Source organism: Pteropus vampyrus, unplaced genomic scaffold (assembly GCF_000151845.1).
Source record: "Pteropus vampyrus isolate Shadow unplaced genomic scaffold, Pvam_2.0 Scaffold85, whole genome shotgun sequence".
Taxonomy (NCBI): Eukaryota; Metazoa; Chordata; class Mammalia; order Chiroptera; family Pteropodidae; genus Pteropus; species Pteropus vampyrus.
In genome coordinates, this window is record NW_011888866.1 from 1,445,622 (window position 1) to 1,467,698 (window position 22,077).

The window sequence follows — 22,077 nt, forward strand, 5'->3', positions numbered from 1 at the left end:
GGGAGTTTGCACGTTCTCCCCATGTCTGTGCGGATTTTCTCCCAAGTCTCTGGTTCCCACCCATATCCTAAAGATGTGCAGGTGAGATTAACTGGCATGTCTACATTGTCCCAGTCTCAGTGGGTGTGGGTGCGGGTGTGAGTGAGTACACCCTGTGATGGAAGGGCTTCCTGTCCAGCGTGGGTTCCCACCTCGCACCCTGTGCTGCTGGGATAGGCTCTGGCCACCCAAGACCCTGAACTGGAACAAGCGGGTTGGAAAAGATTTATCTTGTTTTTATTAATCTTTCTTAAATGTATGTATGGCTCACTTTGTTTTAATGTTTAATATTAGACGTATTTTGGGTCTTTATTTAGAAGTTTGGTGATGTTTTTGTGACCAGAAGTATGCTGTCAGAACTTAGCTGTTTGTATCAATTAGCCATGGTAAAATTAGTTTTGTTATAGGTCATTTTGATTAAAGTTGCAATTTCCAAGAACCTTTCGAGGACGTTACTTGAGGACTTACTGTACATGCTGTAATACTGATGAACCTTGAAAACATTATGCTAAGTGAAATAAGCTAGACACAAAAAGGCAAATAGTATATGATTACACTTGTATGAAGTACCTAGAATAGGTCAAATTCATAGAAAAAAAAGTGGAGTATTGGTTAGTAGGGGCTGGGGACAGGGAAATGGGGAGTTAATGTTTAATGGGCACAGAGTTTCAGTATGGGATGATGAAAAAGTTTAGAAGGTAGATGGTAGCAATGGTTGTATAACAATATGAATGTACTTAAGCCACTGAATCGTATACTCAAAAATTGTTAAAATGGTAAGTTTTATGTTATGTATATTTTACCACAATACAAAATGATGCTTTTCTAAAAAGAAAGAAGCAGTATAACGTAGAGGAAAACACTTCGCAATCTGTAGAGCAATATGAACCAATTAGCTGTGGTAAAGTGGTTAGAATGTAGTGTTAACATTTTTGTTAGAGCAACCATCAAACTTCCGGCCCTCACCTAGGACCGCTACAGTTTTCTAATCCTTAAAGTATCAAGAGATAGATACAAAAAAAGAAACGACATCCACTAAAAGAGTTGAAAGTGGTTCCTCCAGGAAGCGAGAAAAACAGGAATGGTGGAAACTCCTGCTTTTCCAAACAGGTGCTATAGAACAACTAGACTCTTTAAACTAAGTGCATATACAGTTGTTTTACAAAAATAAACGTAAGTTTGGCCTTAATAGAGGCCAAATTAGAGAAAGAAAAAAATGAAATATTTCTAATTCATTATTACTTACTTTTTAAATTTTTAAATATTTTTCATTTACTATCTGTTATGAGTCATTGACTTTCATTCCATAATAAATTGAACCAGGCCAATGAAAAATCAAATTGTTATTAGCAAGGAGAGGTCCCTGAAGAACACCGAGCACCCCATGTTCCTTCTCTCTGTTTGCCAGGTGCCCATTGAGGGGAGGGCACTGCCGCAGGACTCTGTGTGTCCCCATTGGTAAATAAATGAATTGGCTTCCTGTTTATTAATCAGTCTCTCAAGAGTTGGAGCCTGGGCTTGGATTCTCCAGAGCTTGGTTTCCTCTAGTGAGATTGCAGATGGACAATTTCAGAGATTGACAATCTTTGAAACCAGGACCAGACCCAGGATTCAAGGGACCTAACAAGGTGCTCTTTGACCCTCTTCCCGAAACCACCTGGAGATCTTGGCCCTTTAATTACAGCATTTAGGATGAAAATTAACTGAAAAACTGTGCGCATAGAAATTAGTATATACCAACAAATAAAAACGAACTTGGGCAGTAAGTTTGCACAATTTCTAAATGACATCTCACAGGCAATAACTCAATATGCCTGTTAACATTTTTTAAACAGCTTTATTAGATGTAATTCCTATACCATACAGTATACATATTTAAAGTGTACAATTTAATGTTTTTTGGTATATTGCATTGTTAATTTTTTAAAATTATGGTAAAAGACATATAATATAACATTTGCCATTTTAACCATTTTTAAGTGTACAGTTCAGCGGCATTAATTACATTCACAATGTTTTCATTTAATCCCTGCATAGACACCATTTTACAGGTGAGAAAACTGAGGCTGAGCAAGGTTAACAAATTTACTCGTAATTACTCAACTAGGAAGCAGACAGAGTTCCAACCCCATATCTGCCAACCCTATAAGTTGAACATTTCCCAGCATGTTGTGTTGCCATCTACTGAGGCAAAGAGATTCCTTGGAAGTAAGCGGTCCAGAGTAACCAGAAAGTGGGCTCGTTGGTGCCCGAAGGAGCTGGGGAAACTGCAGAGTATACTTTGGCCCCATGTGGCTTTTCATTTGCCCTCCATACTTGACGATGAACCAGTTACTTGTGCTCTCTTTTGTGCCCTATCACCTGCTCTCCCTTGAGGGCATGAATAGGCCACCCTCCACCCCTTCCTGGCCAAATTTTGCTAAAGAACCCACAACTCTCTCTGCTTCCTCATTTCTTGTTACTTCTCAACTCACCAAGATGCAGTTCCATTACTCCTCTTCCCACACCAGCATCACTAAGGGGGCCCAGTGACCAAACTCAATGGATACCTCTCTTGGCGGTTGTGCTTGCTTTTCCCATGGCATCCCACTCTCGTGGTTCTCCAAACTCTGATCATTCCTTTACCTGCTCTTCCCTTAAATGCTGGGTTACCTCAAAGTTAAGCCCCAAGCCCTCTTTCCAATGTTTTTGCTTGCCCTGGACAGCGTCCTTACCTCCCTTGATTTTAGAACCATCAATGTGTGACCACTGCGAAATCTACATCTCCCACTAGGCCGGGCCTCTCATCTGAGCTCCATCCTCATCTCCTGCCTAGCCACCCTTCCTGCTCATCCCACAGGTGCCTCAAGTGACCCATGTCTAACATGGGACTCAGCATTCCTTCCAACTCTGAACTAGCCCCTCTCCCCTGTTCCCATCTCAGTAATAGCCCTGTCATCCAGCCAGGCACCAGAGGCAGAAATCTGGGAGTCATTCCCTGGAATTTGAACTCTACCAAGTCAGAGATTTCCTTCTTTTGCATACATTCCAAGCACCTCAAACTGTGTCTGGCTATAGGAGGTGCCCGATAAGTATTTGTTGAATGGATACTTACCCTCTACCTATATACTCAACCAATCCCCAAGACCTGTCCATTCTACCTCCTAAAACATTCTCCCATATTCTTCTGCTTCCTCTAACAGCTCTGCTGCCACCCTACTCTAATACCCACACCTCTTGCCTGGACAAATGCAACAGCTTCCTCACTTCTTCTGCTATCACATTTCAAAACCATTCCCTAGGTTACTAGACAGCAGATTCTTTCAAAAACCCAAATATGATCTTGCTCTGTCTGACCTGCCTAAAATCTTTCAGAAAGTCCCTGTTGTCATCTGGATATATTTCCTGGCATTGAGGGGATCAAAGAATGGTTTTTTAATAAAACCATTCCCTGCTCCCTGTAGTGGAGGGCTAGAGCCGTTGGCCCACCCACTCCAAAACTTTCTTCCTGAGGGGTGGTGTTGAAGAGCTCTCTAATATCAGAGACCTCCGCCAGCTCCCTTGGGTTATGGTCCTCACCATGGAGCCCACTTAGGGAGCATGACTTGGGAGTTTCTCCCAGCAATTCTGTGGAGCTGGGAGAAAAAAAAGGGAGTGGGAGAGAGGCAGAGCTGCCAAAAAGAGTCACCTCCTCTATGCCTGGGATCCTACTTTCTCAAAATCCTGAGTCTGCACCCTAATATGCCTGTGGACACCCATGAGAGTTTCCTAGGAGCTTGGTAGGTGGGGACCCTAGGCTGCCAGCAAGGGGCAAGAGGCCTTTGTCAGGGTAGGCAATAGGGAGAGACACCCAGCTTGCCTCCTCCACTGAAGGAAAAGATTCCTGGTTTCAACTGCCTTAATAAGCTTCGTTTTTAGTAATTTAGAGCCTGAAGATTGAGGCTAAAGTAATGGGGATTGGGTATATAGTGACTTTGATACAAGGTGGGGGAATGGGGGTCTCTAAAACTGTTCCAAAAACAGTTTTCTGATCTTCCCTCCCAAACTCCTTCATCCCACAGTCTTCCCCATCTTAATAAATGGCAACTGCATTCTCTGTTTCTCATGTCTTAAAATAGAGTTTATCTGTGATCCCCTCTTTTACACTCTATATTAGCAAATCCTGTTGACTCTATCTGTAACACATATTCAGGATCCAACCTCATATGACCATCTCCACCACTTCTACCTGGTCCAAGCTATCATCAGCTAGCTCTCCCTAGACTATTGGTCTAGCCTCCTGGTTATTGACATAGGTCTCCTTGGTTTAATTCTTGCCCCCTCTTCAGCCAGAATAGTCCTTTTAAAATCTCAGCCAAATCAGTTCACTCATTTGTTCAAAACCCACCAGTGGTCCTCTTAAGAGTAAAAGCCAAAGTTCTTACCTCGACCTCCGATGCTCCATGTGATTCTCCCCGCCTCCACTCCTCCTTCTCTCCTCATCTCTTGTCACTCTCTCCCATATTCACTCCACTCCAGCCATCTTTGTTTCCTTCTGCTTTTTGAACATATCAAGGCCACTCCATCTTGGGACCTACTTTCGTACTTGCTCTTCCCTCTACCTGTGACACTCCTCTCTCAGCAGACCCACAAAGGCTCAGTCCCTCAGCGGTCAGGGCTTTGCTCAAATTTCACCTCACCAGAGGGACCTTCCAAGAGCAATGTCCTCCTAAGCGCTGCTCGCCTCTTGACCCAGCTATGTATTTTTTCTGTAGCTCTTGTTACCATCTGATATGCTAGAGATTTATTTATTTATTTGTTCACTGTCCCCCCCCACCCCCACCCCCACTAGACTAGACTTTGTCTTGTTCACTGCTGTATCCCTAGGTCCTCCAACAGTGCCTGGAAAATAGTTGAATGAATAGTCGAATGAGTGCTGGGAACCAAGTACATATTTGTTGAATTGAATGGAACTGGATTTTACCTTTGCCCTTTGTGGACCTATATCTTCCTTTTCAGAGATTTTAGGAAACAAAATGAATTTTCTAAATCAGTTACCAAGGCTGTTAGATGGGAAAATTAATACTCAGTCTTAGGGAGGGAGTTTAAGATTTCTAGGATAGCATGGGGTGCTTGGAGCACGAGAGCTGAAAGTCTAACAGACCCTATATTGGTAATGTCTAGTCTGGAAACAAATAACATTTTAAGTATTTAAAACAGAAAGATGTCAATAAGGAGAACTGGCTACACAAGTGATGGAGGAACCAAGAAACCACTGGGGAACATGATGCAACTCAGACATTAACAGCAGCAGAAAGTCACTTCTTTCCCCAGGTCATGTCAGTGGGAGGAAGTTGTCAGGACACAGGGACCAGGGACACCAAAAGACAGTGGAACCACAGAGGAAAATTAGAGATGCAGCCAGGGATGTGTGTGTTAAGGAGAAATAGTCTGACTTTTCCCCCAGTCCCCCTCCAGTGCCCTCCGATGGCTAAATATGCTGGAAACCAGCTGATTCAGAGGCCTGGGAGTCACCTTCTATAATACAGACTAGAGCAGGGGGAAAAGAATGAATTGCATGAAGTGCCAATGGCACAGGCGCATGACAGACACAGAACTGCTCAATAGTTTCAACAGATAGAAGAGGAAAGACATGGAGGAGAGGTAGGGGCAGCAGAAGGGCCTATGAGTCTAAGACGGCGGGGGGAAATCAGACCCTAATTGTACTTACAGTTTGAACTAAAGCTGTAAGAGTTTCTCCCCCCTGACACACGCACCATACATAAGTTTTATCACTTGCTTCCATTCTCTAAGTTCTGGAAGCTGCTTTAAAGAGAGGAGCCTAGGGCCCCTGGCTGGGCTTCCAAATCTGCTTCTTCCCTTCTCTTTCAAGGTTGAATCAGCTCTGCTGTTTGACACCAGTCCTGGATACGCAGCAGTCTTTAACAGCCCTTTATTATGTATTGTCCATGAGCACGTAGACTCTGACGGCACTCAGAGTATCCACTATTATTGTGGCAGTGGAGAATGGCAGAACACACCCCAGGTGCAAATGGGTCAGAGGAAAAAGAGATGTAATGGTAAAGGTTGGAGTGATGTGCTTTGAAGATGGAGGGAGGGGCTATGAACCAAAGAACACAGGTAGCCTCTAGAAGATGGAAAGGGAAGAAAATGTATTCTCCCCAGAGCCTCTAGAAAGAGGGCAGCCCTGCTGACACCCTTAATTTTAGGTCTATAAGACCCATGTTAAGCTTCTGATCTCTAGAACCGTAAGATAATAAATTGTTGATTTAAGCCACTAAGTTGTGGTGACTTGTTATCATAAAAAGAAACTAATACAGAGGGCTTGTGACCAAGTCTCAAGACAACTAGCACACAGTCTGGTAATCAGTACGAAACCCATTTCCCATCAGGAGGGAGTGAATATGGCAGTTAAGAGCATGGACCTTGGAGGCAGATAGACCTGGATTCAAATCCTAGCTCTGCTATGTTATACAATATCTCAGAGCTTCATTTCCTCTTCCATAAAATGAGAGTATTAACACCCACTTTGCCCAGAGTGGTTGGGAAGGTGAAATAAAATATGCAGGTAAGTAATCGGCATAGCTCCTAGAATACAGGAAGGGCTCAGTAAATAGTAGTAGTAGTAATTTTTACTCTTACCACTATCTCTGCCATCACTGCTACTACTACTACTGTTATTGTCACTACCATTACTGCTAATACTACTATTGCTGCCGCTCCTACTAGTATTACTGCTGACAACCACAACAAAAGCAGTATCTATGGCTGAAGAGCAGAGCTAGTGCCCCAGGAAGGATTACTAGAGATGGCAGCAGCAATGAGAGAGGATGAGATTAGAAAGGGTCAGAGGGTGGAAGTCACAACTTCAAACTGCTGTTTGAGACTAACAGGAATCTGAAGCCTGGTCTGAGTGCTCTTGACTGGGGAAGATAACATCTATATCCACCCACCCCAGATATGTACTGGAGTGTTTGTGTCTGGGGGGGGGGCAACCTCCTAGCTTGGAGACTTTGACTGAGAATCATGAGCCAAGGCCTTTCCATCTGTGCTTCTGTCTGGCCCACTGCCCTCAGTCCAGGCCTGGAGCTAGGGGAGTGCTGAAGGAATGCAGAGACATGACAGAGTCCAGAATTCAAGGCACTGATCCTCTGCTCTGGGAGACAAACCAGGACCCTGAACCCATTATACATTTATTTCCTTATGTTATTTTCCAGTTGAGAAAGGTCAGATAGTGAAAGAATGTGTGGGTAAGGTACAAGCAAACACCTCCTCATTATTTCTGTGATTCTCTCCCAAGGTCCTGCTATTGTTTAGGGGTCCTCCCTGCTTCTTTTCTTTGAATATACAGAAAGGTGCCAGGTGCTCTTTTACTAAGACACTGGGTTTTGATAAGCAACTCATTAAATAATATGTTGTAGATAATATGTATTTTTAGCATGTAACACCATCTAATATGGTGGTTAAGAATCTTCCTTGGACAAGTTTCTTAACTTCTCTGAGCCTCAATTTCCTTATCTTTAAAATCATTGTAAATAACAGACACCTTCTAGAATTCTTGTAAGGGGAAATGAAATTACTAAATATGGTACTCAGCACAATGCCTCGATTTTAGCAATTACTGAGGAGATATTGATTATCTTATTGTTAGAATAGTTGTCATATTATCATTTTTGGAAAAAGCTGTAACTCAGGACCAGTGACCGTCAAGTCTAGGTACCAACTTGACTTTATTTCTTTATGTTGTCACAGCAGCTGAGACTGCATGCTTGGCGAGGGCTGGGAGGTCAGGCCCCATCCTCCTGCAGAGTTCGGCGGGGTGGGCAGCTGAAGATCTCCCAGATGGGTTCATCTAGGTACAGCTATAAGAGACAAGAAAGAGATGTTGACATGTTCCAGATGTGCTCCACAGCTGTTGTAGTGGCAATTGGTACTGTCTCTGTTACTAAACTGTAAAATATATGTATTTTTTATGTTATGAAATCATGATACTTCAGGTTCTCTCTAGCTCCTCAACAAGAAGCAAATTTCTCTCAGAGTACAAACAGGGTACAGAGAATGAGTCAAATGATATTTGGCAAAGGCTTTGAATTCACATCCCTAGAGCAACAACAATTGATGGGATGCAGTGAAACTAGCATTCTTTACTTCTTGTGGTAGTGAAATCACTATACCCTTTGGGAATGCAATTTGGCTGTTGGTATCAAAGTGTTTATTTCCTTAGGCTGGGTAATTCCATCTCTGAGAATCTATCCGAAAGAAACAATCCACAAACTTAGAAAGAGCTGCATGCATATGTTTGTTCATTGTCTCATTGTGTAGAGGAGTGAAAAGATGGGAACACCCTAAATGTCAACCTAAAGGTGTAGCAATTGGGGGTTGGTTGAATGAATGACAGCATATCCATTTGGTGGAATACTATACAGCCATTGCTCGAGTATCATAAAGACCATGCAGCAGCACAGGAAAAGACTTCTGGTGATATATCAGGTGAAAATGCCAGACGCAAAATGGTTTACTTATAACCATGTGAAAGACTCAATAGAAAAATAGATTGGAAAAAGTTACAAAGAGATATTGCTACTCCTTGTGATAGGATGATGGAGGAATTGAGGGTAACTTTTTTTGTATATGCTCCAAATTTTTAATTTTGTAGTTAAATAACTTGTGCAGCAGGCAGAATGATGAACCCTCAAAGATCTCCATGTCCTAATCCCTGGAGCCTGTGCACATATTATCTTACATAGCAAAAGGGACTCTGTAAGTATAAATTAAGGATTTTGAGTTGGGGAGATTATCCCAGATTATTCAGATGGGCCCATTGTAATCACAAAGGTCCTTACAAAAAGGAGGCAGGAGGATCAGGGTCAGAGAAAGTTAAGAAAACACTATACTGCTATTTTTGAAGATGGTGGAAGGGGGCCATGAGCCAAGAAGTTTGGGTAACCTCTCAAAACAGGAAAAAGCAAGGGAACAGATCCTCCCCCAGAGCCCCCAGAAGGAACATAGGCCTGTCAACATCTCGATTTTAGCCTAAACTTCTGACCTCTAAAATTATGAGATAATAAGTATGTTATTTTAAGCCACTACATTCATGGTAATTTGCTACAGCAGCAATAGGATATGAATATAATATATATAATAAAATTGAAATGAATAATATGCATAATAAAGATTAGTTTTCTAAAGTGCCAGCTGTTACAACAGTGTATTACCAAATACAGTGGAATAATTATATATTTTCTTTATATGTATGCCCATGAAATTTTTCCTTTGAATGAGAAAGGGGATTAATTTGTAATATTGGCTGTGGAGGAGGCAGAACTGAGTTTGTACCTCAGCCCCTCAGTTGTGTGACCTCGGGCAAGTTCCTAAAAAACTTATCTGATCTAATCTACATACATGTGGCATCTGAAATATGATCATTCTCAGCTGCAGTGGGCACCAAGAGGCAAGACTGCTTTTTTTCTTCAATAATTTTTTTAAATTATAAAAACTATATACTATTACAAACAGAGTAGAAAATATAGAGGAAAACTCTCATAATTCCTTTACCCTAACACAATTGTGCATTTCCTTCCAATCTTTTTTCATATACACATTGTGTTAGTCAAAACTCTTGGTCGCAAGTAACCAAAACACAACTCAAAGTAGCTTAAGTAAAAAAGGAAATTGGGCCTTTTCCTGTGGGAGCCGCTGGGTTCAGAGTAGCGTGGCCTTCACCTCTCCCCGCCGTGGCGTGTACTCGTCCACTGATATCGGTGTACTCTGAAACGGGGGTATCATCTGGCAAAAATGTCACTTTGCCTCCTGCGTTCAAGGCTCCCATTTGACCAGATATTGTGAACTTTGTTCACACCAGCTTGTGCAAAAACAATAGGCAGCCCTATGCTGTCAGTGAATTAGCAGGTCATCAAACCAGCGCTGAGTCGTGGGGTACTGGCAGAGCTGTGGTTCAAATTCCCAGAGTTTGAGACTGTGGGACTCATCGTTCTGGCCACGGAGCTTTTGGCAATATGCGCCATGGGGTCCACATGTTTGCACCAACCAAAATCGGGCACCATTGGCACTGCAGAGTGACCACAACATCGAAGCGATATGCCATATGCTCTGTCCTGGCTGCCTTGGCTTTATCAGCACTGGTCATGTCTACAAGTCATCGTACTGAGGAAGTTCCTGAACTTCCTATGGTAGATAACGATAGAGTTGAAGGCTACAAGAAGATCAGGGAGGCTGTTTTGCTTCTTAAGAAACTTAAGGCCTGGAACGATATTTAAAAAGTTCTATGCTTCTCAGTGGATCAGAGCTGGCAAGGACAAAGCGAGAAACCATCGTATCCAGAACAGGGGACCTTGCATCATCTATGAGGACAATGGCATCATCAAAGCCTTCAGAAATATTCCTGGAATTACTGTGCGTAATGTAAGCAAAATGAACATTTTGAAACTTGCTCCTGGTGGGCACATGGGCCGTTTTTGCATTTGGACTGAAAGTGCTTTCCGCAAATTAGATGATCTGTATGGCACGTGGCGTTAAGATGCCTCTCTCAAGAGTAGCTACAACCTTCCCATGCACAAGATGCTCAGTACAGACCTTAGCAGAATCTTGAAAAGCCCAAAGATCCAAAGAGCCCTCCGAACACCACGCAGGAAGATTGATTGCACAGTCCTAAAGAAGATCCACTGAAAAACCTGAGAATCATGTTGAAGCTAAACCTGTGTGCAAAGACCATGCACCGGAACACCATCCTTCGTCAGGCCAAGAACCACAAGCTCCGGGTAAATAAAGCAGCAGCAGTACTACAGGCCAAATCAGATGAGAAGAAGGGGGTTCCAGGCAAGAAGCTTGTGGCAGGAAAGAAAGGAAAGAAGGCTGTTGGTGTTATGAAGCAGAAGAAGCCTTCGATGGGAAAAAAGGCTGCAACTACCAAGAAACCAGCGGCTGAGAAGAAGCCTGCCGAAAAGAAAACAACACAGGAGAAAAGGAGCCTGAGGCATAAACTGAAATTAGTTTATTCTGTAAAGGTCAAATCACTTTGGACAGCTAATTTTGAATAAAAACCTAAGCAAAGGAAAAAAAAAAAGAAAATTTGTTAGTTCGATAACTTGGAAAGTCACTGGCTTTTAGAATAGCTAGATTCATGTGCTCAAATAAAGTTTTTAGGGTTCTGTGTGTCTCTCTATACCCTGGCTCTGCTTTCTTCTGTATGGTTTTAATGTCTAAGGGGCTTTCTTTATATGGTGGAAAGAATGGCCAACAGCACAGTGAGGCTTCTGTAGTCCTTACAGGTCTTGATCCCAGAGGAAGACAAAGTATCCATATACCAAATATCATACTGTGACTCTTATTGGCCCTCCATGGGTCATATGTTCGCCCCTTGGACAAACCAGTGTGGATAAGGGATAGGGGATATTCTGATTGTCTGGGCTTGTGTCACATGACCACTCCTGCAAGCAGGGATTGGGAGAAAGAGTGCGATTACCATACAACCAGAGGGAAGGATGGTTCCTTTAATGTACAAGAGGTGTAGGGTATGCAAAACCAAGAGCCAACCTCTATCCATATTACATCGTGAATAATTTGTATATTTATTCCACAGTCTTCATAATTATCATGTTAATGGATTTAGGATTGCAGCATACCACAGTTTGCCTAACGCTTGTTAAACATTGTAAGCTACTTGGATTGCTATAAAAATTCTTCAATCATAAATAATGTTGTAATGAATATTTTTGTGTATATAGTTTATATATATATATAGTTTACATTATTTCTGTAAAACAGATTTTCAGAAGAGGGGATGCTGGATTAAAGGTGAGAACGATTCATTTTGGCAAATTGTTATCTAGGAGGGCTGCACAAACGTACAGGGAGTAGTCTGCTGCTGAGGCTGAGAGGTAGAGTTGTGCTCAACTCTCAGGCCTTGCAAACTGAGGTAGGTCGAAAAGATACCACAAACTGGTGTGCCCTGAGGCCATGACCAAAACAACAAACAGGAAACACACTAACCTTGCTTAAAACTGAGATTAAATGCAAACTCATTGTAGTTAGGGAAATGTATATTAGAACAGTGAGATACCATCTTTCACCCATCAGACTGGTAAAACTGGAAAACACTGATAACATGCAGTGAATGTGATACTAGAGGAAGAGACACCCTCATAATCAGCTGATAGAAATGGGAGTCATTACAAACTTTTGGGAAAGTAATCTGGCCATATGGATTAAAATTGATCTGAGAACACTTCCATTGCATCGCATAATTCCCACTGCTTTTGTGGTGAGAACATTTTAGATCTACTCTCAGCAGCTTTCGAGCACATGTACAGTTATATACAGTCAAATATACAATATAGTTACTATAGTCACCATGCTGTACATTAGATCCCCGGAATTTATTCATCTTTTAACTGTAAATTTTTAATTTACAGTTAAAATCTTTGACCAAGATCTCTCCATTTCTCCCACCTTAATGCTTAGAAATCACCATTCTACTCTTTTTATGAGTTAGGCTTTTTTAGATTCAACGTATAAGTGACATCATGTAGTATTTGTCTTTCCCTGTCTGACTTATTTCACTTAGCATAATGCCTTTAAATTCTATCCATGTTGTTGTGAATGTCAGGATTTCCTTCTTTCTCATGGCTAAATAATCAACACATTATATACCTTAAACTTACACTATTTTGTATGTCAATTACTTCTCAATAAAGCTGGAGAAAATTGATCTGAGAATCCATTTTTGTGAATCTGTCATACAAAAAGGTCTGTTTCTAGGTGGTGTCAATTCTTCTTTCTTACAAGTTATAACTCCCTGCTTGAGCTAGATCCATCATCATGTGTCTTTGGCTTTATCTCAAGGAGGTGCTATACCCATTTTTGTCTTAAACAACAACTAAGTATTTGATATGTACTGTGGCAGAGGCAACTATCTCCAGTAGCTAGTTCTCCTTCTTCTTTTTAGTGATAAATTTCACAGAGCCTATGACCACCATTAGAGATCACATAACCCAGCCTCCCTTATAGCTATGTGTTGCCATATGAATAAGTTCTGGCTAATAAGAGATGAATGGAAGGGATGTCTGCAAACTTCAGAGACAGAACAATCAGATTTGTTCATCTGGAAACTCTGGCCTTTGAGAGATACCTATGAATGTCTGCTGTTCTCTTGAGCTGAGATAGAATTGGGAGCCACAGATGGCTGCTTTCTGCCATCGGAAAGGAGAAACAAGGGATGGTTTGCAGAGAAAGGAGAATGGAGCAGATGCAAAACAAGAGGCAGGGCGGGGGTTCTGTGATGATGTCTGAGTGTGCTCTGAGTAGTTTGTCTCAGTCCTGGCTCTCATTCTTCATGAGTGAGGCCACACTACTCTTATCCTTGGGTTCTTTTAATAGACTCCCCATTTTCCTTCAGCTAATTTGAATGATTTTTCTGGTATTTGCAAGAGAAGGGGACTTCATAAATATAGAGTCCTCCAAAATAACCACATCTTTTGTATATGATAGCCAATAAGGTGTGGCAGGAAAATTTATTGGGTTGTTGTATTTTGCTTTTGCTGTCATGGAAGAATTAGAAAGAATAACAGACTTTTTTTTTTTTAAATTTTCCCTCCCTATTCTGAGAAGGTAGACAGGCTTTGGGTTCCCTGACTCAGAGGAAGTTTGGGCTATGGGGCTGAGAGAAGTTACCTAAGGCAGTCTGCTGTCTTAGGTTTGGTTTCCAAAAGTTTGAGTTCCTTGGAGAGATTATTCTGGAGGAAGGAAGACAGTTAAGTGTTCTGGGATGGGGGGAGGGAGGAGTATAGGTAGAAGCAGAGAGAGTGAAGGGAGAGTCCTTGAGATAGAAGAGAGATAAAAGACTGTAGTTTCTGTGACTTTAGGGAAACTGTACCCTAACCTGCTAGTCCCAGGGAGATGATACATACAGAAAAACTAAATCCTAGCCTTCCATGCCTGATTGTCACTTCCTGACAATAAAACTTTATTAAAACAGGGAAATTTGACAGATTTGGCTCACAGGCCAGAGTTTGCTAACTATGAATTAGAAACTCTTGAATTAAAATATCATCGTTTAACAACTCTCAGTGAATTAATAGATATGGGCATTAAGCATCAGTGGATGTCGACATTATAAAAAGGGAGATAACCAGGTATTGTGTGTCTTCTATGGTCTTGCCAAACACTGCTTATAGGCTTGCCAAAGGGACCAAATCTGAGTCTAATCCAGTCTCTGGATGCAGCTACATATTTGCAGGAAATATAGGGGACAGAGAAACATGTTGAACTGCACCGAGAGCATGTGGTCAGGAATATCTAAACTGTGGGAAGCTGCACAAGTCAAAGGGATTCTTCAACAGATTGGGTGAAATAAGGAGATCGAGGGGGGAGATATAGGTTGAAAGAGATTTAGGGATGTATCAGCTTGCAGAAGAATGGACAGGACTAAACTCCACTTCAGGGATGCACATTTAGGTGATTATTATAAAAGTCAGGATCTGGGAAGGGTTGTGATTGGGAAAGGGCCTATGCATGGGGCTTCACGGGTGGGTGGCAAGGTTCTAGGTAGCTTTCCTGTAAACATCTTTGCTGCAAGCATGTCTGCTGAAAACATTTTTGCCACATAACTAATTGGCAGTAAGGCAATTTTGCCATAAATGACAAAAGAACAGAAATTAAAAGAGAGACATTAAAAAGGACATAAAGAAACAGGAAAAAGGTAATAACAAAATTAAAAAGACTTTATTGAGAAAAATGAAAATACATTGTCTTCAATGTCTTTTGTTCATAACATTAAACATTTTTTATTGCTTGTTTGTTTGTCTCTTTTGGCATCACAACTTTTTCCTTTTCCACTAAAATTTCATCCTTCATTAAGAGAGGTATCAGTTTCCAATTAAAGAATCAATAATTAATGCTCTCAAAAACCGTTGTGAATTAGTAGCTGCCTCTTCTGTATTTGCCATAGCTTGGTAAACTTTTGGTTTTGATGGGTGAGAAGGATGACTGTGCTCACAGAATAATTTGCGAATTGATATAATCGCTTTTCTAGGTAGCACACATCCTGGCTTCATTTGTAGTTGTTATGATCCACTATTTTAAGGCCACTACATCTACTCCTCATTATGAGGGCTAAGATTTATATAATACAAAAATGGGAGTACTAGAACCTCTTTGTCAATGGAGAAATGAAATCAAAATGAAAAAAATACATTAAGTCTGCTGAAAGTAGCCAAACTGTCAATCATTTATTTTTCTTTACTACAAATTGTCTATGGCCAATTAGTTCACATGGTGAAAATGCTTGCCCAAACATGCTTACTGCAAAGATGTCTACAAGGAAACCGATGTGGAGTGGCAAGGTTCTATTTCTTCATCTAGTGGTGGTGACAAAGATGTTCACCTTATATTGAGATATGCATCCATTCAGGATATATATATATATTTTTTGTCATTGTGTTTTACTTTGTGGTTTAAAAAAAGAGTTCTAAAGACAACATAAGCCTGGAGCTGCTAGGTGCCATGACACCTTCTATATGTGGAGAGCTGCTTTGGGAATGAGCCAACCCAGAGAAATGCAGGTCCTAGACATAGAATGTGAGACACAGAATCCATGATGACCTTGTTTGATTACCTGTATCCAACCATTCCTGAAGTTTGACTTACCCATGGAATCTGCAGTTACATGAATAAAGTCCCTTTTTATTTACATTGTTGGGTTATAACTGAAAGAGTCTGTCTACATATCTACATATCTATAGATCCTCAAAAGGCTGGTGACTATTTCTAAAGAAACTGGTTTTGTCGGATTTTTGGTGATTGCTTCTGCAGTAACTCATATTCACTGCCACACACAGGCAAACCTGTTCTTTCTCATTCTCTCTATGCTCTCTGAAGATTTATCCCATATTTTTCAGTGGTAGGGTCCATTCTTATTCACTGAGGTATGGTTCATTCTGTTCTGACCTTGTCTGTGGGTCAGCAGAACTCACTGAGGAGAAGGGAAGGAATGTTCTGCCAAAGGCAGATAAAAATCTTGTCACCTGGAACAGTTGGCACATTTGTTGGGTTAATGTGAGGCTTAGGGGAAGTAAAGGACAGTCATGTCTTTTAGGTATCATTCATTCATTTATTCATTCCATATTCGTTGATTTCCAGGCACTGAACATGATAGCCCCGGGCTCAGCATTCAGGAAACTCACAGCTGGCGTTGCAAGAGTAGGGTGAAGAGCTATGAGGCACAACCGGGGGAATTCTCAAAGGCCTACTTGTCTTTGGTCTGATTCGTCCCCCTCTTCCAGGTTCTGAAATTTCCATCACTTGGGTTATTTCTTAATACTGTTGCAATACGTGCAGAAAATCCAATTTAGAATGCGAAAATGTATTAACTAAAGGGATAAGCACACTTTAAGACAAAATTTTACTATGGTGAAGACTAGGAGAGGACAGATATATTTTGATGAGAAGACAATCTTTGGGAAGAGTCTGTAGCCCTAGGCAGCCAAGAGGTATTGTCTAAGGTTACAGAGGAAAATGACCATGGGAGAAAGGGTAGGGGACAGAAGTTGAGAAGTAACTATTATTTCATCAGTTTCCTCCCGTTTCAGTAGTACCCCCATGCCTTAAATCTCTCTCTTTCTGGTAAGGAAGTGGGACTTATTTTGTATTCAAAGCTTTGAAGTCGGACAGACCTGTGATCGAATGCCAGCCTTGCAATTTTCCAGCTGGTGACCTCCACCAAGTCACTTCTAAACAGTCAGCCTCAGAGCTTTTATATGTATAAAGCAGAGAAAATAGTCACCTTACTGAATGGTGGGGGAAGGGAGTAAAAGATATTACTGAATATAAAGAGCACAGCACAGAGCCCAAGCACACTGGTTTTTCTCAGCGAATGTTAGTTCCTGTCCTTGGTTAAATAATACCAGTGGTTTGACAGCATTCAGGTCAGAATTGAAAAACTTCAAATGGTTCTTTAGATCATCCACTCTACCGATGGAAATTTGGGGGGAAGTTCTATCATTTTTAAAAGAAATAAAGAAAGACCTAGGCCAATCTCATTCAGTTGACATTCCACAATTACATATCTTAATATTCTACTTTCTCTTTATTTTGTAGTATTTCTCTTCCTGGCCTAGTTTAGCCCCTATTAGGTCAGACCCTAACTAACTCCCTTTATGTCAGAGACAAGGAGTCATCGAGTTCTTCCCTTCCATTTGTTTTTGTTTTCTCAAAGTATCAGCTTCTGGTATCTGAAGCAATCAGGAAATGAGGGCGTTTCCTTTTCTGGGCACCAGATAATTAAAAATAATGATGTATTGAGTGCTGGCTGTGTGCCAAGCAAAAGGGCTCTGCATCTTACAAGGTTTCTTTAATCTTTACAATAACCCTAGGAGTGGAGATTATCTCAACTTTAGAGTCCTATAGGGATTTTTTTTTAAGGACTACATGAAATGTTTGAAAAGTGCTCAGGACATCTAGACTTAATAGATATTAGCTGTCATGATTACTATTATTTTTCAGTAAAGAACTAGAGGCTCAGTTTGGTTAAGATACTCACCTAAAATCTCCCAGCTAGAAGGCTAAGAAGGATCCCAGGTCTTGTGGTCCTTAGTAAAGTCAATGTGAGAGATCCACTGTTTCACAACATCTTGATTGAGATGATAAAAAAATCAACTTGAACAATGACAAAAATTTCAACCCCATTTTAACCTGATTGTCCAGTGAATGTTCACCATAATTTTGGGCCAGCGCATCCTCCTTCCCCCACCACCTTGCTGATATGCTCCTTGTACAGATACAACTTCAGTCCTTACCGACTCCCAGAGCACAGCCTCACAAGACTGACTGCTTTTCCAGGCCTCTTTACCACTTTTTCTTATACTGTTAGTGAGTATTGTGGTGTACATCTATGATATGCCTTGCCCTTCCCTTTGGCCCCCAGGGATTGTTCTAGGGGTGGGCACTGATCCAAGCCTGACCAATCAGCACTTTTTCCCTCAGGATTTTTAAAACTTGAATTAAGAGTATTAGTCCTAGTGGTGGAAATACTAAGATGTAAAACTTGGAGGTGTCATATTTCCAGACATGTGAAGAAAGCCAGTCTTGAGAGAAACTGAAGCCAAAGCAGCAAGGGAAGCAAAGAAGCAAGAGAGTTCTGGCGATGCTAAAGTTTCCGCTTCCAGAAGTTCCTGAAGCCTCAGTTCATTATCCTTCCCACCTCTCTTAGTTGGACTGTTCAATCTTCTTTTGGTTTTCTTGGGCTAATTCTTCTCCTTTATTTTTGCCCAAGCGAATTCAGTTGGATTTCTGTCACTGGTAACCAAGAGTCCTGGATAACAAAAGCACCATATAGCCACAAGTAAACTGGACTGCCTGATCCTGAGCACACTTTCACTTATACTCTCTTGTTCTTTTTATGCCTAAAATGTTTCCTATTCCCACATGTCCAAAACTAACCAATTAATCTTAAAGACCCATTTCTCATGAACTATCTTTGATCTAACTTGCTAGAATTTAACTATCCCTTTGCTAAGCTCCCCAGTCCTTTAAAAGAGGGAAAGTTATTGTACTTAGAACTTTCAAATTTGTGTTATAATTATTTATATATACACCCTCCTTACTATATTCTTTCTAGAACAAAGATTTGCCTTGTTCATCTTGTTCCCACTGTGCTGTCAGTGTCTGGCATGGATAGCACCATATAAATGTTAGTTCCCTTTTTTTCCTCTTCTCCTCACTGTAGGCACACTTTTTCCCTGGAGCTTCATTTTCTTTCCCTAGCATCGACATTCCATTCCCTCCTGCTCAGTGAGAAAATGTTCATCTGTGTCTGCCCCAGGCAGTTGTGTTTTGATGAAACAACACTAACAAACTGTTGTAAAAATAATTTATTTAAAGATGGTTATTTTATTGCAGGCTTAAGTAACTAGTAAGGGAATTTGTTAATACTGTTTAGATGGTAGGTTGTCTGGTGTGATATTTTACTTAGAATATGCATTTCAAGTGTTTGAATTTCAAACGGATAAGGTTTGTATTCAGCAAGAAGGGACTCCATTTTCAAAAGAACTATCTGCCAATCTTGTGTTCCCATTTTTACTATCCCTGTTTCCCTTCAAAACTTCGGCAGATCAATTACTTGTCATCAAGAAAAGAGGCAATGTGTGTGTTCTCATATGTAGATACATGTAACAAAAATTCTAGGCAACTTTTGTGGCTTGGAGGTTAGTGTTTTGAGCATAACATATCATCAGAATATGTAACTTTTTATATTCACCATCAGTTCCTCTCTCAAATTTTACCACCTGGATGAATTTCTCTCTGTCCAGTAATCTCTTCTGTTTTCTGAGTTCTAGGAATATATATATGTGTGTGTGTGTGTGTGTGTATATGTGTGTGTGTGTGTGTGTGTATGTGTATATATATGTGTGTGTATGTATACATATATATATACACACCCATATACATATATGTATATGTATATATGTGTATATATATTGCACCTTTTTTAAGATTGTATCATACTGCTTTTTATTGACAGCTTTTTGTGTGTGTGTGTGTGTGTAAGTCTTTGTCTTCCAGAAGAATGTTGATTCTTGGATTTGGTCAATCTCAGATTTAACCTGCACCCAGAGAAAACTGTAATGGTTACATTCTGATTAAAGTTGATATATTCCAGGGGACCTACTAAAATATCTATCATACATTTATAAATATCGAGTTACAATAAACTTCTTGCCCTTCCTTTATATCCCACTTCTCTGGAGGAGCAGTAAGGCAGAGTAAACAAGTTTCAGAAGTTGGGCACGGGGAAGCGGGGGAGGGGAAAAAAAAGGTTGGGTACCTAACTTTACAATTTTACTCATTCAACCAATGAAAAATATAGGGGGATAGAATCCACATTGTTGGTTATTTAGCTACCTCTTCATGGATCTTTATCTCCATCTCTAGTTTTCAGGACCCTAGAGGGCACGGACCTACTTTGTACAGCTTACAGTTCTAACATAATGTTTTACATATAGTAGGTGCTAATAAATGTGAGAAATGATTGAATGATATATATGTTCTCTTGGAGTTTCTTTGTGGGAAACATGATTAAAAATAGAGTGCTAATAGCTATCTCAAAGTCTTTTTGTAAAAAAGTGGATATAAATAAACATAAACAAAAATAAAGCATTGTTATCACATTTTGGAAATGCCTTTTGGCCTCTGGCTTGCAATTTTCCCTGGATCAGAAAGACTAGCTGAAGGGAACTATTGGGGACCAGAATGTGAGATGGAATGCATTCTCTTTTTCTGGTGTTCAGACACAAGCTGTAAGAACAAAATGTTTCTAATTAAGAGACCACTGATTTTTCCCTCCATTAATCCCATTTTTCTTCAAAGCTAATGGTTGTATATAATGACTCCACATCAAAGACTCTTTTCTAATGGTTTAGGAGATGTGAGTTTTATTTGAACAAAGCAGAATTCACAACCCACAACAGAGCAATTTGTTGAAGTTATTTTGGAGTTGATTTATGAATCACTCTTCATGAAATGGGCTGGATTCTCATTATGTGTGCTCTCCTTCTAAACCTCCTTCTCCAAGAAGCATTTCAGCTTGCTCCATACTTCTCCCCATACCTTCTCACTTGCACTCTCCTCACATAGTATTATAATTATTTATTCTCTTCCCTATCTCCTTCCATTAGGCCATAAGCTCCTTAAGGACAGGTATTAAAGTTTGCTCTACTTAGAATATTCAGTGCCTTGCACAAGTGCCTGGTTTATGATAGGCATTCAACAAAATCTGTTAAATGAATGAATGATAATGCCTTACATTTATATAGTGGCTTTAGGCTTGCAAAGTACTTTCCTATGTTATTTGACTTCTACCATACTCTGAGGCAGGCAGGAAACCCATCATCAACCTTATTTACAGATGTGAGAAGAGGCTCAGAAAGGCTGTGTAGCCTGAGGGCAAATAGGCTGCCATTTAGGGAGACAAGGTTCTCAAGACTGGATTCCTGCTCTAGAGCCCTTTTCTGAACAAAGGAGTTATTTGTTTTTGGAGCCAAGTGCCAAAGGGAAAACAAATTTATTTCCCCAAATTTTTTAAACTTCTCTTCTGCTCTGCCTTTACTCATCTGTTGGAACCTTTCAATTCTGACTTAGCCCTAATTTTTATTTAGGAGGCATACATTTCCTATATGCAGATGAAGATGAAGAATATATATCCTTCTGTTGATTCTCCAGTTCCTCTGCCTGGGACCTCCTGGTTGAGGTGTGGGATTGTGAAATATGTGGCTGAGATGGGGGTTATGTCTATTTGTGAGGAAAGATGGAGCTGACTGGTGTAGCCAAAGTGTGCTACTCAGAGGACTATCAGGGCAAGGGCCTGTGATGCTGAGGCCTTGGCCTTGCGTTCCCTCTATCTCCCCTTCTCATCTCCAACATTTTTCTCCAGGGGAAATCTAGATAAAATAAACTGGTAGAGTTGAGAGAATGCCACTGACAATGAGACTCCAGCACACATAGATTTAGGTTTTATGGGAGGAGTGGAGTGGTCAAGGTGACGGTGGAAAGTAATCAGGCTTACTTGCTGCCATTAACTATATTTGATAATTGCATGGCATTGGACTCAATTGTATTCAATTCTCCTTTCCACACAGCCCTAAAGGTGGAAGCTATGGAGAGAGCAAAGGAGGTAATCTCTCAATTGGCCTTTAAAATAAGCAGAGTCCTTTTCTTGAAAGAGAAAAGACAAAAGCAGTACAGTTTTACGAATCCAAGAAAAATGGAATGTCATGGGACACTTGTGAGTGGCACAGATGCCTACATCATTAGCAAGTTAAAAGAATGATGGGGAGCTTGTGGCCCTTGTCTCAGCTTCACACATAATACCCAGATCTAAAGCGCTAGCAACGACATCACTCCACATACACCCACTCCCTCGCATTTAGTTTGCCAGAAAGAAAGAGAACAAACGCACTCTATAAGCAGAAACTTAAGTTACCCACAATAAGGCCTACCATTTAATAGTTGGTACATCAGAGGTTTTACATATATTTTACTCCTCACAAG

General features: G+C 40.7%; 1 pseudogene; it reads left to right on the forward strand.

Annotated features, from left to right (window-relative positions):
• The first annotated feature begins 7,860 nt into the window (after positions 1 to 7,860).
• LOC105294313 lies at positions 7,861 to 11,075 on the forward strand (annotated as a pseudogene).
• The last annotated feature ends 11,002 nt before the right edge of the window (positions 11,076 to 22,077 follow it).